This window comes from Pelophylax lessonae (assembly GCF_965119305.1).
Source record: "Pelophylax lessonae genome assembly, chromosome: 12".
In the NCBI taxonomy this organism is placed as follows: Eukaryota; Metazoa; Chordata; class Amphibia; order Anura; family Ranidae; genus Pelophylax; species Pelophylax lessonae.
In genome coordinates this window covers 202,105,114-202,125,763 of record NC_138779.1, presented here as the reverse complement: position 1 = coordinate 202,125,763, position 20,650 = coordinate 202,105,114, and the positions used below count along the sequence as shown (strand labels likewise).

The 20,650-nt window shown below is 43.1% G+C and overlaps 1 long non-coding RNA gene across 2 annotated transcripts in view; it reads right to left on the bottom strand.

Moving 5' to 3' along the window:
- Positions 1-2,645: 2,645 nt before the first annotated feature.
- The window catches only part of LOC309568186, a 59,942-nt gene continuing 41,937 nt past the window's right edge, over positions 2,646-20,650 (bottom strand). The window contains exon 3 of one of the 2 annotated variants that reach the window (XR_014226010.1): positions 2,646-2,722. This is a non-coding gene — a long non-coding RNA (uncharacterized lncRNA). Of the gene's footprint in view, positions 2,723-14,495; positions 14,524-20,650 lie in introns of those variants that run through there. The other variant, XR_014226011.1, reaches the window with a different exon arrangement.

Here is a 20,650-nt window from a genome sequence, read left to right as displayed (position 1 = left end):
GCTGCAATACTACTTACCTCCTATTAGAACTGTCCTCTGTAGTACCGTATTTTGCCACAAGATGCCCTCAGTCTTCCAGGTTCTGAGACAAAATGGGGTTGATTTACTAAAACTGGAGAATGCAAAACCTGGTACAGCTGTGCATAGAAACCAATCAGCTTCCAGGTTTTAGCCTAGGTTCACACTAATGGGCCATACACACTATACAATTTTCTTTAGATGTTTTCCTTCAGACTTACCAAAACCATATAATATGAGGTCAAACCTAAACACTTTCAATTTGTATGCAATCAGGCAGGTCCTTGCACTACATAGTTGAAGGTAAATCTAATGGAAATCTAACAACAAAAGTTGTATTTTGTGTATCCAGCTTTAATGCGGGATTGAACTCACACAAATTCAGACTGGCATTTCAGTCCAACTTCGGGGGGGGGGGGGGGGTTCCTGCATAGATGTCTATTGAAATCGCCCCTGAAGGCGCCAAAAGTAGTGCAGGAACTACCTTTGGGAATCGGCCGCAAACTCAGCGTTGCACAGATTTGGACGGTGCCGTTCCTGGCAATAGGCTCCAATTTTGGAAGCGATTTGACATGTCAAATCGCATCTCAAATTGTTCCGATGTGAACGGGGGCATATTGTCAAAAGCTTAACAGAACAAGCTGAAGTTAGAAGCTGATTGGCTCCCATGCACAGCTGCACCAGATTTTGCACTCTCCAGTTTTAGTAAATCAACCCTCACTCAACCCAGAAGATTGAGCACACACTGTGGGTACAGGGTGTCATGGCCACGCCCACTTGGAGGACATCACAACCGCACACTTCATTAATAGTGTATGGTACTGTACATCACGTGACCAGCCTTAAGACTTCTGAAATTATAACTATTAAGATACAAATAGCAATAAAAACTGCCAATAGGGGTTTTAAGGGGGGGGGGGGGTTGATTTGTGGGGCAGGAGTTAGGCTTTAAAATACGTTTAAAGGCAAAAACTTTGTCAGGTTTATTTTTTATCACTGTCAACTGAGGGGATTGTGTTTTCCCCAATATTTCCTTGTATAGATTTTCCAGGAAGGAAAACTACAGGAAGGGGTGACACTTTGCCTGTATATTTGTTGCTCCTTGTGACTTCCCGCAGAATTGTAAAAAAAAAAAAAAAAAAAAATTTGCCTAATTAAAAATGCTCACTTTGCTGAAAAATTTGGAATACATTCAGTAAATGTTTCTGAATAATATGCAGCATGTGAAAAGGCAAGGAATATTCTGAGCTCTGACCACTAGATGTAGTGTGTGAGAAACTAGGAGTAATTTCAGTCTCTGCCCACCAGATGGAGTGTGTGAGAAGACCAAGAGTAATATCAGTCTCTGCCCACCAGATGGAGTGTGTGAGAAGACCAAGAGTAATATCAGTCTCTGCCCACCAGATGGAGTGTGTGAGAAGACCAGGAGTAATTTCAGTCTTTTGCCAATGAGATGGAGTGTGTGAGAAGACCAGGAGTAATTTCAGTCTCTCCCCACTAGATGGAGTGTGTGAGAGGACCAGGAGTAATTTCAGTCTCTGCCCACCAGATGGAGTGTGTGAGAAGACCAGGAGTAATTTCAGTCTTTTGCCAATGAGATGGAGTGTGTGAGAAGACCAGGAGTAAATTCAGTCTCTCCCCACTAGATGGAGTGTGTGAGAAGACCAGGAGTAAATTCAGTCTCTCCCCACTAGATGGAGTGTGTGAGAGGACCAGGAGTAATTTAAGTCTCTGCCCATGAGATGGAGTGTGTGGGAAGACCAGGAGTAATTTAAGTCTCTGCCCATGAGATGGAGTGTGTGGGAAGACCAGGAGTGATTTCAAAAAAGAGGGGAAAAACACACTGCAACGCATTGAAAATGCATAAAAAATGCACCAAAATGCATTACAGCAAAAAAAAAAAAAAAACCCACAGGAAGCTTTGGGGAAAAAAGAGGGGAAAACACACTGGAATGCATTGAAAATGCATAAAAAATGCACCTGAATGCATTATAGGGAAAAAAAAAAAAAAAAAAAAACACAGGACACTGGGGAAGAAAAGAGGGGAAAAACACACTGGAACGTATAGAAAATGCATAAAAAAATGCACCAGAACACAAAAAAAAAGTGCATGCAGAAATGCATCCGGACTGTGTTTTTGTGTTGGGAATGGCTTTTACTCTATCCAAAATAAAAATAAAAAGTTTTGCCTATAATTCTACTTTAATATTATGAACCTACAAGAATCTGTAACTTTATGCCTTGAGAGGACATTCGCAGCAGAAAGCTGCGCAGCGCACTGGGCGTGTTGCATTACTCAGCACCTTTATGCACAATAATTGTGCATTGTGGTGCGTTGTAACACAGCTGCATTCTGATGTGCACTACTGCACATCATCACTAGGTGGCGGTCTGAAGAAGCCCATGGGCTGAATCCGCACCGTTGTACGTAATGCACGGCGCTCTGTGCGTACAGTCGCAGGAAAAGGCGCATACCCACGCCAAAACTAGCTTGTTTTAGTGCAACACAAGGCACAGATGTGATTGGCCAACAAGAAGCCAATACAAAAATCATCCTTTTCCTGATCTTAATAAATCTTCCATTACCCAGAATTCCACATAATGAGAAGATTGGAGAGATGAAACTTACGCAGCACATCGATCCGTCTGACTTCCTTATCGAATGTTTGTAGATAGGTCTTTATCTTGCTTAGCTGCGCATAGGCTGCGGTGGAAAGAAAGACGGACGTTAGTCATGCAACAGAACCGGTGTCCCCAATGGAAGTATTTAGATTTCCCAACACTTCCTGTCTCGGTGACAACAGTTGCAGGATTATTAGAAAGGGGGATTCCACCCAAAAATGTTTTTCTTTTATCTTTTTTTGTGTCCTGTTTGGGAGATTTAACCTCATTTCCTGTCTCTGAGACACAGCGGGAATTAAAGGGAAATCTCTCCGAAACGGGGTGTAAAGTTGTCACCAGAACAGGTGTCCCCGTTGGAAGATTTCCCCTCACGTCCTGTTCTTGTGACAACTCAAACATTTGAATTTTCCATCACCTTTCTGTCCAATTAGCACAGCAGGAACTGAGAGGAGATCCTGCTAAGTTTTGGGTACAGTTGTCACCAGAACAGGTGTCCCCAATGGAAGTATTTGTATTTTCCAACACTTCCTGTCTCAGTGACAACAGTTGCAGGATTATTAGAAGGGGGATTCCACCCAAAAAAAACATTTTTCTTTAATCTTTTTTGTGTCCTGTTTGGGAGATTTCTCCTCATTTCCTGTCGCTGAGACAGAGCAGGAAGTAAAGGGAAATCTCTCCAAAACGGGGGTAAAGTTGTAACCAGAACAGGTGTCCCCATTGGAAGATTTCCCCTCACGTCCTGTTCTTGTGAAAACTCATACATTTGAATTTTCCATCACATTCTGTCCCAGTGACACAGCAGGAAGTAAGAGGAGATCCCTCCTAAGTTTGGGTACAGTTGTCACCGGAACAGGTGTCCCCAATGGAAGTACTTGTATTTTCTAACACTTCCTGTCTTGGTGACAACAGTTGCAGGATTATTAGAAAGGGGGATTCCACCCCAAATCGTTTTTCTTTTATCTTTTTTTTGTCCTGTTTGGGAGATTTCTCCTCATTTCCCGTCTCTGAGACACAGCAGGAAGTAAAGGGAAATCTCTCCAAAACGGGGGTAAAGTTGTCCCACGAACAGGTGTCCCCGTTGGAAGATTTCCCCTCACGTCCTGTTCTTGTGACAACTCAAACATTTGAATTTTCCATCACATTCTGCCCCAGTGACACAGCAGGAAGTAAAAAGAGATCCCTCCTAAGTTTGGGTAAAGTTGTCACCAGGACAGGTGTCCCCATTGGAAGATTTCCCCTCACATCCTGTTCCTATGACTATTTCCCATCACTTCCTGTCCCAGTGACAACCGTGAATCTCCCTAGTGAGGACACAGAGAGAGATAAAAACCTGGCAGAGGCTCTGGCTCTTAGGCTAGATTTAGATGTGTGTTTAAACCCGCCGCTCCTCTGAAGAGAGATCCACGTATGGATCACTTTTCAGAGGCGATTGGTAAGCAGTGAGGGGGGTGATGTGACCTCACCACTTGTTTTACCTCGTTTTTTTCTGAACAAATGCGCCATAACTGCATGCGTTGCAGGCATTTGCGGTGTTTACCCGTTTGTGTAAATGGCGCAGCAGGCTCAGCTGCCCACTAATTGCAACATATCAGACAGTTTTTGACGCGGCGCGAAGCATCAGAAGAATCCCCATCCACTGCGCGGCCAAACCGCACGTCTAAGCGTAGTGGATGGGGATGCTTCTGATGCTTTGCGCCAATTACAGAACCAATTACATAAGGTTCACATTTTATAAACACTACAGGGAAAAAAGCGTGAGCGTAGCCATAGCAACCAATCAGATTTCAACTCTTATGTTAGTAAACAATATCTGATTGGTTGCTAAGGGCAACGCCTGCATGTTTTGTAAACACTACAGGGAAAAAAGACTGAGCATAGCCATAGCAACCAATCAGATTTCAGCTGTTAGTAAACAATATCTAATTGGTTGCTAAGGGCAACGCCTCCATGTTTCGTAAACAGCACAGGAAAAAAAGACTGAGAGGAACCAATCAGATTTCAGCTCTTCTGTTAGCGAACAATATCTGATTGGTTGCTAAGGGCAACGCCTCCATGTCTCGTAAAAACTACAGGGAAAAAGACTGAGCATAGCCATAGCAACCAATCAGATTTCAGCTGTTAGTAAACAATATCTAATTGGTTGCTAACGGCAAAGCCTCCATGTTTCGTAAATAGCACAGGGAATAAAAAAGACTGAGTGTAGCCATAGTAACCAATCAGATTTCAGCTCTTTATGTTAGTAAACAATATCTGACTGGTTGCTATGGACAACGCCACCATGTTTTGTAAACAACCACAAGGAAAAAAGACTGAGTGTAGCCATAGCAACCAATCAGATTTCAGCTCTTCTGTTAGTGAACAATATCTGATTGGTTGCTAAGGGCAACGCCTCCATCTTTTATAAACAGTACAGAGAAAAAAGCATGAGCGTAGCCAGAGCAACCAATAGGATTTCAGCTGTTTGTAAACAATATCTAATTAGTTGCTAAGGGCAGCGCCTCCATGTTTTGTAAACAGTGCAGAGAAAAAAGCCTGAGCGTAGACATAGCAACCAATCAGATTTCAGCTTTTAGTAAACAATATCTGATTGGTTGCTAAGGGCAACGCCTACAGGGAAAAAAGACTGAGCGTAGCCATAGCAACCAATAGGATTTCAGCTGTTTGTAAACACTATCTAATTAGTTGCTAAGGGCAACGCCTACATCTTTTGTAAACAGTACAGAGAAAAAAGCGTGAGCGTAGCCATAGCAACCAATCAGATTTCAGCTGTTAGTAAACAATATCCAATTTGTTGCTATGGGCAACGCCTCCATGTTTCATAAAAAGCACAGGGAAAAAAGAGTGTAGCCATAGCAACCGGTCATTTACCAGCTCTTATGTTAGCAAACAATATCTGGCTGGTTGCTATGGGCAACGCCTCCATGTTTTGTAAACAACCACAAGGAAAAAAAGACTGAAGCCATAGCAACCAATCATATTTCAGCTCTTATGTTAGTAAACACTCTCTGGTCGGTTGCTATGGGCAACGCCTCCATGTTTTGAAGAGAGACTCCCTATACAGGACAGCTGATAGACGATGGTGAAGGATGCCAGCGTACGTATGGTGCTGTTGTTCAGGGGCTGGAACCCTCTGTTGAGCTCCTCCTGGCACTTTTTCAGATCCTCCATCTTGCTGGCGTTTTGGAGGTATTGGCAGAGGCCTTGTAGCTCCTGTGTGGAGGCCATGCAGTAGTAGCAGCCATGGTGGAGGCCCCAGCATAGGAGAAAAGTACAGAGGAAGAGGAGGCAGGAGGAGTGAGACTGCTGGGGGGCACAATGACTGGGCGCCATGTTCTGTGAGGGCGCCCCCTGCTGAGGCAATGGAGGATCTGTTCATCCAGGGCCCGCTATTAATTATAAGGTGAAGTATTGGACGGTCCCGGGGGGGAGCATCCAGTCAGTGCTGCTAAGGGGCCAAGAGAGCGCTTATAGTGGTCACATGATGTGCGACCTCCAATCACAGGAGAGCGAAGGAGCTAACAGCCAAGTTTGGTTGCCCAAATTCCTGTTCAATGATTGGAGGAAGCAGTGTGTGTGATCTGTATGGTTGTCCATAGTACAGTGCCTAGCGGGAGCACCCCAACTAGCCCTTTCCTCCCTAGCCCTACTGTCCCTGGCCTGCCCCTTTCATTCATTGGATTTATCTTTCAATCTATGAGGCTCAGGATCACAAAAAAACAGACGGCTGAGCCTAGGTTTTACTGCCCCCCACCCTCCGGCTTCCCGAGGGGGTTGTACACATACCGCGGGCGCCAACGCCTGCAAACCCACCCATTGAGATGAATGGGACCACTCTGCAACCGCATGCAACACAGGCAATTGTGGGGCGGTAGTGAGGCATTATAGGGGTTAATCAGGTGGTGAGGAGGAGAAGGCAATATTACGCCTCCTTGCTGCCTGTCCAATGCCCCTGAAAAGCGACCCCCACACAGATTGTTCTTTAGAGGGCACCACACTCCATGATGGGTGAGAAAGAGCCCTAAGGCTCGGTGCACACTTTACGATTTGGAATCGCGGCGATTTTGCCCGCAATTCCAAATCACGCGACGTGCATTTGGGTGCTATTATCCTTTAATGGCACCCCCAACGCAGTGTGATTCTGCCTGCAAATATCGCACAACAGGATCAGGCGACGATCGCAGCAAACCACGCTTTTAAAAAATCATGTGAAGCTTGTCACTTGAAAAGGAGCAGGAGCTCACATAGGGCGGTCTATTCAAGTGAATCGGCTGGCCCTATGTGACACGCAAAATCACATGAGAATCGCCTGCGGCGATTGTGTGTACAGCCCGGTCTAGCTGTTGTTTTACAGTCTAGGTGGGCGGGGCAGGGTAAAACCGCCGCCATTTTTATATATGTGAACGGGGCCTTACTGTACTTTGTGTTGTAAAAAAAAAAAAAAAAGGGTCATGTAGAGTTTTTTAGAATATTGTGGTGCGTTGGGGGTCATTCACAATGAATAGGCTGCCCTAACCTAATGCATGATAACACGCTACAACGGATTGCTGAATAAGCCCCAACATTTCAGTGCTGACCTTCCCACTCTGAGCGCTTCTTATGGGTTCAACATCTTTCCTCTTCGGCCATCGGGCTGATGATGTAACTGATGATGTACCTGATGATGATGTAACTGATGATGATCCCTGATGATGATGTAACTGATGATGATGTAACTGATGATGATCCCTGATGATGTACCTGATGATGATGTAACTGATGATGATCCCTGATGATGTAACTGATGATGATCCCTGATGATGTAACTGATGATGATGTAACTGATGATGATCCCTGATGATGTAACTGATGATGATCCCTGATGATGTAACTGATGATGATCCCTGATGATGTACCTGATGATGATGATGATGATCCCCGATGATGTACCTGATGATGATGTAACTGATGATGATCCCTGATGATGTAACTGATGATGATCCCTGATGATGTAACTGATGATGATGTAACTGATGATGATCCCTGATGATGTAACTGATGATGATCCATGATGATGTAACTGATGATGATCCCTGATGATGTACCTGATGATGATGATGTAACTCAGTGTTTCTCAACTCCGGTCCTCAGGGCACACTAACAGGCCAGGTTTGCAAGAAAACTGAAATACATCACAGGTGGATCCTTCTCCACTGTCCACTAATGTAAGGAGATCCTTCTCCTATTGTCCACTAGTGTAAGGAGATCCTTGTCTCACTGTCCAATAATCTAAGGGGGATCCTTCTCCACTGTCCAACAATGTAAGGAGATTCTTCTCCCACTGTCCACCAATGTAAGGAGATCCTTCTCCCACTGTCGACCAATGTAAGGAGATCCTTCTCCCATTGTCCACCAAAGTAAAGACCCCTTCTTCCACTGTCCAGTAATGTAAGGAGACCCTTCACTTACTGTCCACTAGTGTAAGGAGATCCTTCTCCTACTGTCCACTAATCTAAGGGGATCCTTCTACTGTACACTAATCTAAGGGGATCCTTCTACTGTCCACTAATCTAAGGGGATCCTTCTCCCACTGTCCACCAATGTAAGGGGATCCTTCTCCTGCTGTCCACTAATCTAAGGGGATGCTTCTTCTCTGTCCCCTATTCTAAGTGAATCTTTCTCCACTTGTCCACTAATGTAAGAGGGTCCTTCTCCCACTGCCCACTAATGTCAGAAGATCCTTCTCCCACTGTACACTAATGTAAGGAGATCCTTCTTCTGTCTACTAGTGTAAGGAGATCCTCCTCCTACTGTCCACTAATCTAAGGGGATCCTTCTCTTACTGTCCACTAACCTAAGAGGGTCCTTCTCCTACTGTCCACTAATTTAAGGGGATCCTTCTCCACTGTCCACCAATGTAAGTAAATCCTTCTTCCACTGTCCACTAATGAAAGGAGATCCTTCTCCCACTGTCCACTAATGAAAGGAGATCCTTCTCCCACTGTCCACTAATGAAAGAAGATCCTTCTCCCACTGTCCACCAATGTAAGGAGATCCTTCTCCCACTGTCCACCAATGTAAGGAGATCCTTCTCCCACTGTCCACCAATGTAAGGAGATCCTTCTCCTCCTATCCACTAATCTAAGGGGATCCTTTTTCTACTGTCCACTAATCTAAGGGGATTCTTCTCTCACTGTCCACTGATCTAAGGAGATCCTTCTCCCAATGTCCACCAATGTAAGGCGGTCCTTCTCCACTGTCCACTAATTTAAGGGGATCCTTCTCCACTAGCCACCGATGTAAGGGGATCCTTCTCCTACTTTTGTTCACTAATCTAAGGGGATCCTTCTCATATGTCCCCTATTCTAAGGGAATCTTTCTACCACCGTCCATTAATGTAAGGGGCTCCTTCTCCACTGTCAGGAGATCCTTCTCCCACAGTACACTAATGTAAGGAGATCCTTCTTATTCTGTCCACTAGCGTAAGGAGATCTGATCCTTCTCCTATTATCCAGTAATCTAAGGGTATCCTTCTCTTACTGTCCACTAATCCAAGGGGATCCTTCTCCCTCTGTATACTAATGTAAGGGGGTCCTTCTTCACTGTCCACTAATTAAAGGGGATCCTGCTCCCACTGTCCACCAATGTAAGAGGATCCTTCTCCCACTATCCACTAATGCAGGGGTGGGGAACCTTTTTTCTGCCAAGGGCCATTTGGGTATTTATAAAATCCTTCGGGGGCCGTACAAAATTATCAACTTAAAAATGTGCCTGTTATATTTGGTCAAACATTTAATTAAATCACCCCTAATGTGATGGCTGCAACTGCTTCTGTTTGGTGAGGTGTGTGATGTTAGCTGGTATCGATGATGTTGCTACTCGCAACTGGTTTTCCAGGTTTGTGTCGGTCAGTCTGGAGTGCAGTCGACTCTTTGTGGTGGTAAGTTTTGAAAAGAACTGCTGATGGGTACTGCTGGTGGGTATAGCTGGTTGGTACTGCTGGGGGCTACAGCTGGCTGGTACTGCTGGTGGGTACAGCTGGCTGGTACTGCTGGGGGCTACAGCTGGCTGGTACTGCTGGTGGGTACAGCTGGCTCTGGCTGGTACTGCTGTGTGTGCTGCTGGCGGGAAATGCTGGCTAGGAGAAGTGTAGCGTGCAGCGGCGCTGCGCTGGAGGAAGAGGCGATGTTTCCTGTATTGGTCAAAGGCTGAGTGCATTTGATATCACTCCGCCTGTGACTCACTCAGGCTGTCAGAACGGAGCCTGAACTATACAGAAAGCATCGGCTCCGTTCTGACAGATCAGCTGAGACAAAGACTCAGCTGCATGGGGGGCCGGACCAGATGACTTTGCGGGCCGCATACGGCCCTCGGGCCGTAGGTTCCCCACCCCTGCACTAATGTAAGGAGACCCTTCTCCCACTGTCCACTAATGTAAGGAGATTCCTTCTCCTACTGTCTACTAGTGTAAAGAGATCCTTCTCCTACTGTCCACTAATCTCAGGGGATCCTTCTCCCACTGTCCACTAATCTAAGGGGTTCCTTCCTCCACTGTCCACCAATGTAAGGGGGTCCTTCTCCACTGTCCACCAATGTAAGGAGATCCTTCTCCTACTGTCCACTAATCCAAGGGGATCCTACTACAATCATCCACTAATCTAAGGGAATCCTTCTCCCACAGTTTAATGTAAAGGGATCCTTCCTCCACTGTCCACCAATATAAGGGGAATTTCTATACTATATTTTTCTGTCTGTGTTTTCTGGAAATTACTTCTACTAAAGATAATTTTGTTGTACAGAGCAGCCCTGGGTGTCAAATACCATAACCAAACCACATCATTGTTTTATTTATACCTATATTTCAGCTTACTGTTCACGCTAAGGTACCCTAAGCTGTAGATATAATGATTATTAGCAGGGGTCCCTGAGACTTGAAATTTGTATCACGGGTTTCCCCATTTTAAAAGGGTTGAGGAAGAATAGCATAGTGAATTGAGCCAATTGCCTATTTCTTTTTTTACATTTTATTATATTTTTCTATTTTTTAATACTCCTCAATGAATTTTCCTTACAACAGAAGAGAGAGGAGAGTAAAAAAAAAAAAAAAAAAAACACACACACACCAGCACTCATTGAATGACACGGTTTTATTTTATATATACTTTATTGAAGAAGCACCAATAATTAAAATAAAAAAAAAAATTCTGTATAGCATTTCCACTTGTCTTTCTAAGGCCAATAAAATGCAAGAAAATGAACAAAGTTAACCATACATCTGACTGCATTCATAACAGAGAATAGGTGAGTGAAAAAAGTATCCATTTGATGGCACGATAGTAGATAATTTCAGTAGGGGGATTATATGAATGTTGGGTGGGGGCGGTAGGGGGTCTAAGAAACTTGAATTATAGTTTTAAAAGATGGACCATGCAAGACTCCAGGGTAGGCAACATTGAGACATAGCATCCGGGTCCTCAAAAATTTCTTATGGATCTAGAGGTATCGTTTTAAAGAATGGACCATGCAAGACTCCAGGGTAGGCAACATTGAGACATGGCATCCGGGTCCTCAAGAATTTCTTAAGGAGCTAGAGGTATAACGGATAATAGGTGAGTGAAGAATGCATCCATTTGATTGCATGATAGTAGATAATTTCAGTAGGGGGGTTATATGGATGTTGGGTGGGGGCTGTAAGAGGTCTAGGAAACTAGAATTATAGTTTTAAAGGATGGACCTTGCAAACGCTTGAGGACCCAGATACCGGAGACATGGTGTCTGAGTCCTCAAGAATTTCTTAAGGATCTAGAGGTATCGTATTAAACATCGGACCATGCAAGTTTCCAGGGTAGGCAACATTGCGACATGCCATCCGGGTTCTTAGGAATTTGCTAAGGAGCTAGAGGAATGATCTAAAAGGACAGTCCATGCAAGTCTCCTGGGTAGGCAACATTGAAACATGGTGTCCAAGTCCTCAAGAATTTCCTAAGGACCTAGAGGTATAGTTTTAAAGGACAGGCCATGTAATGCACATTCGTTAATAAAAAGTGTTAAAAAAAAAAAGACAGACCATGCAGGTCTCTTGGGTAGGCAATACTAAAACATGGTATCCGAGTCTTCAAGAATTTCTTAAGGATCTAGAGGTATAGTTTTAAAGGACAGACCCTGGAAGTCTCCTGGGTAGGCAACATTGAGACGTGGCATCCGGGTCCTCAAGAAATTCCTAAGAATACTGTGCAGTTATCTCCAAAATGCAGCCCAAGGCTGGATGAAGCCCTTTGCTTGTCTTTTTTGGGGCACTATATCTCTCATTGATACAAGACACTATTTTGCCAACTGACATCAACAATGAGGCACTATTCCTCCCTGTGATACCAATGATGGAGCGATGTTTACTCCCACTGATGCCAGGAAAAGTTCCACTCCCGCTGGCCACAGTCAGACCTCCCGAAAGTTTGAAGGAGAATAAACTGGGCCTTAGTTTAGAAAGTTTGGAGACCCCTAATCTAGAGGTATAGTTATAAAGGATGGACTACACAGGTCTCCTGGGTAGGCAACCTTGAGACGTGGCATCTGGGTCCTCAAAAAGTCCTTTGTGATCTAGAGATATCGTTTTGAAGGATGGGCCATGCAAGTCTCCTGGGTTGGCAACATGGCATCTGGGTCCTCAAGAATTTTTCTTCATGATCTAGAGATATAATTTTGAAGGTTGGACCATGCAAGTCTCCTGGGTTGGCAACATGGCGTCTGGGTACCCAAGAAGTTCTTAAGAGTATAATTTATTATTTCAATTGATTGATTATTGTCCCATTAATGCATCCTCATCAAGCAACCTTACCCATTAAACTGTGATTATATGCTATGTGTGTTATTGATCTGTGAAATTGATCAGAGCAGGACAAATCCATGGAGCCATATAGACAAAGAACTGCAGTAGGTGATTAAACATGATATTTCATTCTTTTGGTATATTCTGGAGCGTTAGACCACCTGTCAGTTTCATTTATTTTTTGGGGACTTTATTGGTGAGATCTCTGTGCCGCGTTTCTGGGTCTCCACAGCTGCTGTGGCCATGATGAGAATCTTCTACTCTCCCTGTTTTAATTCTCTTAAGTGTTTTATATTATGGAGAATATAACCGGGGGAGCTGAAATACACAAAGGTGAATGGAAACAGCCAAAACTGGCAAAGTGACAGAGTAGGATACTCCAACAGCAAATACTCCCTGCCGGGCTCCACCTAATAAATACATAAAATGTAAAAAAAAATGCAAAAAAAATATTAAAAATAAAAATTTTAAATAATAAAAATGAAACTGCAATAAATCATAATAAAACATATTAAAAATAAAATGTTAAAAATATATAAATCATTAAAATATTAATAAAATAAAAACTTCTCTTTTGAGTGGACTAACCCTTAAAGCAGCCCTCTGCTCAAGCTGCAGATTTATTTTATAATTAAATAAAAATCTATATAAAAAATATGAAAACGGTGGCAAAAAAACAACTTGGCCTGTAATAACTAGAGTTCAGGCTTTCTTTAGCAGCAGGTTGCTAAACCAGTGGTGAGGCATTGGTAATGTGGTTTCTAGCTAAGGGGACTGAAATTAGAGCTAGCCAATCTGAAGATCGGCTTTTAGCCCCGGTTCACACTACTGCGTGTGCGGGGTTCGCATGTCATGTCGGAGCGCACTGCTCCGACATGACATGCGATCAGCTGTGCGGTGCGAGTTTAGCCATACAATTTGTATGGCTAAATTCGCATCGCACCCGCAGCAAACACGCACAGGAGGCATTTTTGCTGCCGCATCAGGATCGGATCGCACAGCGGTTCACACTTGCGCGATCCGATCCTGTGCGAACTGCACGATCGCACTGCGATATGCGATCAAACTGGGGGTGTCGTTAAGATTACATTGACACCCCCAGCGGATCGCATATGGCAGTGTGAACTGCCGGGGGTGCGTGTGCGATGCGGGAACAGGCTGCGAATTCGCAGCCTTCCCGCATCGCATCAGTGTGAACCGAGCCTTAAAGCGGTAGTAAACCGCCGAAAAAACAAATAAATAAAAAAAACCTGCAAGACAATAGCATAATGTGCTAGCATGCATTGTATACTATCACATTATGAGGTCACCGATGAGGGAGCTGACATGTTTCCTCGGCGTCTCTTCCGGGTTTGGGGGCTCCGTCGCTGGAACCGCGATGAAGCCTTTTGTTCAGGCAAGGAGCTCTGAAGTTCCGGCATGATACGCTGGACTTTCAGAGCGCATACGCCGATGTCAGCGGTTGCGTGAAGGGTGACTATCTCCTAAACCGTGCAGGTTTAGGAGATATTCATTTTACCTACAGGTAGGCATTATTATAGGCATACCTGTAGGTAAAAATCACCAAGCGGGGTATACAACCGCTTTAAAACTCCGTTGCTCACATGACCAGCGGCTAAGAATGATGGCATTACAAGCTCGTTTTTCAGCATTTTCCTCAACATTTTCATACCTAATTTTTGCTGTATTTTAACAAATAAAGAAAATGAGGTCCTAGAACTTTGAACTATGGGTCCCAGGATTTGAACTATGATTTTTTTTCAGGAATGTAAAAGTGGAGGTTTACCCAGATATAAGACATTGGAGAATAAAATGATTACGAGACTGCTGCATAATATTAGCTAATCCAAACAGGAAAAGGTAATCCACCGATTTTTCATTGTGCAGTTCCTATTGCTGATCAGCGGTGGTTTTAATTCTTTGTCCAATGCTGTAGTGAATACGGGCCACTCGGCTCCTCAGAACCTCACCTGTGACATTTTTTTCCTCACAGGTTAAGGGTCTCAGGGACAGAGGGACATGCTGTCATCACAGGCTGGAGAGAAGACCCTTACCTGCATACTCGGATATCCTTAAGCAACCTGAAGGAGGAGAATAAGAGTGGTCAAAGGTATGTAAGGTCAAATAAATACATCATCATGTACAGTGCTTTAAGTGGACCAAAAGAGGTGCCGGTACTCTATTATAGCCTATAAATTTTGTCGCCCCCCCACCCCACATCAGGGTCCCCACAGAGCACCCCCCCCTGGCCTGGGCTGGGACTCCGAAGCAGGGGGACTCACTGGTGGTGACTGGTCTGGCTCTGGAGTGGGAAATATTCTTGGGGGGGGGGGGGGGCAATTGAGGGCGCAGATGTCCAAAATGAGTGTACTGGTACGCTAAGGCGCACTGAGAGGTGGCGGTATGCTCAAGAGCCATATTTGGAAGTGGCGGTACTGAGTACCAGTGCATACCGGCCCACTTAAAGCACTGATCATGTACTAAATTATACTGGTAGAGTCATTTCGATGTAATCGTAATAATGAAGCATCATTAGCCCTAAGCACCTTCTCTGGCAAGTGAAATAATTTTACAACATATAGCCACACCTTTGTAGACACTTGTTTATCACATCTACCTATATGGCCAAAAGTATGTGGTTTTCCCTCCAAATGATTGAGCTCTGGCAGTGCTAGTGAAGGTTACTGTTCCAACCTGTGGAAATAGTTGCTGAAGGCCCTTTTTTTTGTTCCAGCACGACTGTGGTCCTGTGTACAAAGCCAGATCCATAAAGACATGGTTTGATGAGTTTGGTGTGGAGGAACTCAAGTGGCCTGCAGAGAGCCATGACCTCAACCCTACTGAATGCCATTGGGATGAATTAGAATGAGCCAGGTCTTCTCGGACAACATCTCTATAAAGACATGGTTTGATGAGTTTGGTGTGGAGGAACTCTAGTGGCCCGCAGAGAGCCATGACCTCAACCCTACTGAATGCCATTGGGATGAATTAGAATGAGCCAGGTCTTGGTTAAAGACATGGTTTGATGAGTTCGGTGATCCTGGATTTTGGTTCCTGTTTTCCCATACATTATCAGGAAGAAATAACATTAGCATTTTGTATTATGAGTTATATGTATCTGCTCTATGCAAAATAAAAGGAACCTCCACCTTACTGAACACTTTTGAAATAAATTGGAATTCAGATTGCAATCCAGGTCATCTCGCCCATCATCCGTACCTAACCTTCCAAATGTTCTTTTGGCAGAATGGGCACACATTCCCACAGACACACTCCAAAATCTTGGGGAAAGTCTTCCTAGAAGAGTGGAGCTGTTATAGCAAGAAAGGGATTTTTAATAACCGTAGCTTTGGAATGGGATGTCCAACAAGCTCATAAAAGCATGATGGTCAGGTCTCCAGAATTTTTTGGCCATAGCAATTTATTGGGTCAGGTCTCCACAACCTTTCGGCCACAGTAATTTATTGGTCAGGTCTCCACAACCTTTTGGCCATGGTAATTTATTGGTCAGGTCTCCACAACCTTTTGGCCATGGTAATTTATTGGTCAGGTCTCCACAACCTTTTGGCCATGGTAATTTATTAAAGGAAAAGGAATTGGCAGCACTCCAGGTTGAGTCAAAATCCAGATTTATTGACTGGACATCCAAATATGACAATCGTGACAAGGTAGACGCGTTTCACACACGGACTGTGTGCTTAATCACTAATGATTAAGCACACAGTCAGTGTGTGAAACGCGTCTACCTTGTCACGATTGTCATATTTGGATGTCCAGTCAATAAATCTGGATTTTGACTCAACCTGGAGTGCTACCAATTCCTTTTCCTTTATCAAGTTTTCATGGAGGCGAGCCGGGGCATGCACCGGTGTGAGTCATCAGGCAATCACACCACCTTGAGCAGTGAGTTCTTGTCTTTTCACAGTAATTTATTGGTCAGGTCTCCACAACCTTTTGGCCATGGTAATTTATTGGCCAGGTCTCTACAACCTTTTGGCCATTGTAATTTATTGGTCAGGTCTCTACAACCTTTTGGCCACAGTAATTTATTGGGTCAGGTCTCCACAACCTTTTGGCCACAGTCATTTATTGGTCAGTTCTCCACAACCTTTTAGCCACAGTAATTTATTGGTCAGGTCTCCACAACTTTTTGGCCATGGTAATTTATTGGTCAGGTCTCCACAACCTTTTGGCCATGGTAATTTATTGGTCAGGTCTCTACAACCTTTTGGCCACAGTAATTTATTGCCACAGTCTGCCAAATCATAGTTTTCCATTGTTTCTGTTTAAAATGCAGGACCTTCGTTGAGCATTATAGCTAAAGGTCAGTACAACAGTTGAGCACATATGGCCACGTATTTGAAAGCCAAGCAAGAGTCTTGACCATTGGTTGTAATGTTTAGGCCATATAGTTAACCAAAGGAGAGAGGAGATTTTCCCATGCTTTTTCCTCCAGACCTCTCACCAACCTTTCTTGAAAGATCTGCCCATAGATGACCACTAGTTATGAATAAATGCAAAACAATCTCAGCTGTTGGTGCAGAGAACTTTAATAGAACAATTTTGTTTCTGCACTGTTTATATGAATATTTTAACTCAATTTGGGTAAAATTTCACTAAGGTCTTTTTTTTTTTAATTCATGTGAATAAATAGATAATGATTAGCATGATGCAGTTCTATATCTCTGCAATATGTAAATGTTTTCCTAGGAGCCTCGTATCCAATTCCAAATGTTTGTGTTGTCGGAGGTTGAATCAGTTGTGTTTGGCACCAATGTTTCTCTTTTTGGGTTTTTGCCATTGATTTCTTGGTCTGTAATATGACAGTGCCAACATTTTTGTTGCTGATGTATAACAGCATAGGTTTGTTTTGGCATTAGAAAGTTTTGCCATTAAAATAATTTTCCGTGTGAGATTTATGAGGGTTGTAAGGTTATTCTTGGGGATGGAGAATCGGGTTCAGAGTTTGGGGTCAGGGTTGGAGTTAGGGTTTAGATTAAGGCAGTGGTCTCCAAACTGTGGCCGGGGGGGGGGGGGGCAGTTTCGGCCCTTTACTTGCTTTTATCTGGCCCTTGGGGTCTTTTTCTTCCTCCATCATCGGCAACAGTGGGGCCTAGTTCCTGTCACTGACACCGACAATGGGACACAATTCTTCCCACTGACACTACCTGTGGGGCACTATTCCTTCCATTGATACCAATAATGAGGTACTATTCCTTCCATTGATACCAATGATTGGACGGTATTCCTCCCACTGACACCAATGATGGGGCACTATTCTTCCCACTGACACCAATGATGGGGCACTATTCCTCCCACTGACACCAATGATGGGGCACTATTCCTCCCATTGATACCAATGATGGGACACTATTCCTCCCACTGACACCAATGATGGGACACTATTCCTCTCACTGACACCAATGATGGGGCACTATTCCTCCACTGACACCAATGATGGGGCACTATTCCTCCCACTGACACCAATGATGGGGCACTATTCCTCCCACTGACACCAATGATGGGGCACTATTCCTCCATTGATACCAATGATGGGGCACTATTCCTCCCACTGACACCAATGATGGGACACTATTCCTCTCACTGACACCAATGATGTGGCACTATTCCTCCCACTGACACCAATGATGGGGCACTATTCCTCCCATTGATACCAATGATGGGACACTATTCCTCTCACTAACACCAATGATGGGGCACTATTATTCCCACTGACACTATCTGTGGAGCACTATTTTTTCCACTGACACCAATGACGGGGCACTATTCTTCCATTGACACTGTGGGACACTATTACTCCCATTGATATTAATGATGGGCCACTGTTCCCCTCATTGATACCTATAATGGGACACTATTCCTCCCCCTAATACCAATGATGCCAGAACATTTTCTTCTTCCACTGAGCACAGTCTGGCCCCACTAAATTTTGAAGGACAGTAAACTAGTTTGGACACCTTTGGATTAAGGATTAAAATGAATGATAAGAATTAGGTATTAGGGTTTACATTATGGGTTATGGCAAATGCATCATTTTTGATTTTCAGGTATGAATTTTAGATGTGGTATGTGTGCACAAAGCAAGGTCCATAAAGACATGGATGAGTTTGGGGTGGAGGAACTTGACTGATCTGCACAGAGTCCTGACTTCAACCCGATAGAACACCTTTGGGATGAATTAGTGCGGAGACTGCGAGCCAGGCCTTCTCGTCCACAATAGTGTCTGACCTCACAAATGCGCTTCTGGAAGAATGGTCAAACATTCCCATAGACACACTCCTAAACCTTGTGGACAGCCTTCCTAGAAGAGTTGAAGCTGTTATAGCTGCAAAGGGTGGGCCAACTCAATATTGAACCCTACAGACTAAGACTGAGATGCCATTAAAGTTCATGTGGGTGTAAAGGCAGGCGTCCCAATACTTTTGGTAATATAGTGTAGAAGTTCTTAGAGGGGTATTTAACTTTCAGCTTACCTCTATATTGGCCTGACTAAGGTTTCTACTAGTGCATGATGGGTTCTGTTATTAACTCCCCTTCCTTCCCACACACACACTACTACATTACTTCTCAATTTATTATTATTATTATTATTATACAGGATTTATATAGCGCCAACAGTTTGCTCAGCGCTTTACAATTTGAGGGAAGCCAATACAGTTACAATACAGTTCAATACAGGAGGAACTAGAGGGCCCTGCTCAATAGCAAGTCAATCCCCTATTGCTTAGCTTGTCTGTTGGTTCCCGGTACTTTGGGGTATTTGTGTGCATGTGACCTTCCTCTGTTCCTCCCTAGATGCAGTGCTCGGATCAGTCACCTTGCCTGAACACTGCCACCTAGAGGAGCATACAGGATGGCAGCTATCAAGAGTACCTGTCATTTTGCTCATTAAATGTACATGAAATATAGAGGACTGGGCTCAAACCAGCTTCCAGCAATGCATGCAGTGATATGAGCATCTTTCATAATGGATAATTAACCTGATGATTTAAGCATTTAATAAATAAATATATATATATACTGTGTATTATATATATATATATATATATATATATATATATATATATATATATATATACTGTGTATATATATATATATATATATATATATATATATATATATATATTTTTTTTTTTTTTTTTTGTTTGTTTGTAAGATTGCTTTGGCACTCCATGAAAACAATTTTTTCTTTTTTTTTTCATGAAAACAATTTTGCCAGCAGTTCTGTACTTTTCAGTGGTAAACTCTAACGAATAGGGGGTGTACAATTTAAGTACTGTAGACATTTAAAGGAAAATTCACTAAATTCTGTTTAAAATGAGCTAAATCCCATTTTTTTTTTTTTTGGATAGAGTAGGGAAGGGTTATAACTCCTGTCATTTTTTTGCCCTCTGTGTCCCGTTTAGGAGATTTCCCCTCACTTCCTGTCCCATAACCACAACAGGATGCAAGAGGAAATTCTTCCAAAGTGAGGGAATGCCTGGTTGTCACCAGAGCTAGTGTCTCCTTTAGAAGATTTCCCCTCTATTCCTGTTCTGGTGACAACTAAAAAAAATTGGGATTTTTTTACTTTGGGTGAAAACAGAAAACAGGACAAATAAGGAGGATAAATCTCCCTAATGGGGAAACAGAGCAATAAAAAACCAACAGAAGTTCCAATCCCTCTCTACTTTATCCAAAACTTGTTTTTCTCAATAGCCAAAAAGAATATAATTCCACTTTGTTTGCACCACGTCCTAAAAACCAAGATATTACCTTGTTACCTTGTTAAATTAGCCGTGACCTCATCACTTGGCTGTATAAAGTAGACATGTGCATGACGAAAAAATGTTGTTTTCTTTAGCTTTGATAACTTTGTTAGCTTTGTTAATCTATTATTATTTAATTTCGTTAAATTTCGTTAAATTCGGTCGACTCGTTCAACTCGTATTCGGGATCCGGGATTCATATTCGGAATTAGTTTTGTCTTTTTCAACTTTTCTTCAAATTGACCAATTTATTTAGATTTGAACCGTTCGAATAGATACATTTTGAATTGGTTGAATCAAAAACTTTAGATTTTTTTTTTTTATTCGAATGTGGCAAAGTGAACAAACAAAAGAAAAATCTTCTTAAAATGATTACAATGACTCTTTAAATCTTCTTTGGCTCGACAAAAACAGCATTATTTTGAACTGGTACTCTAAT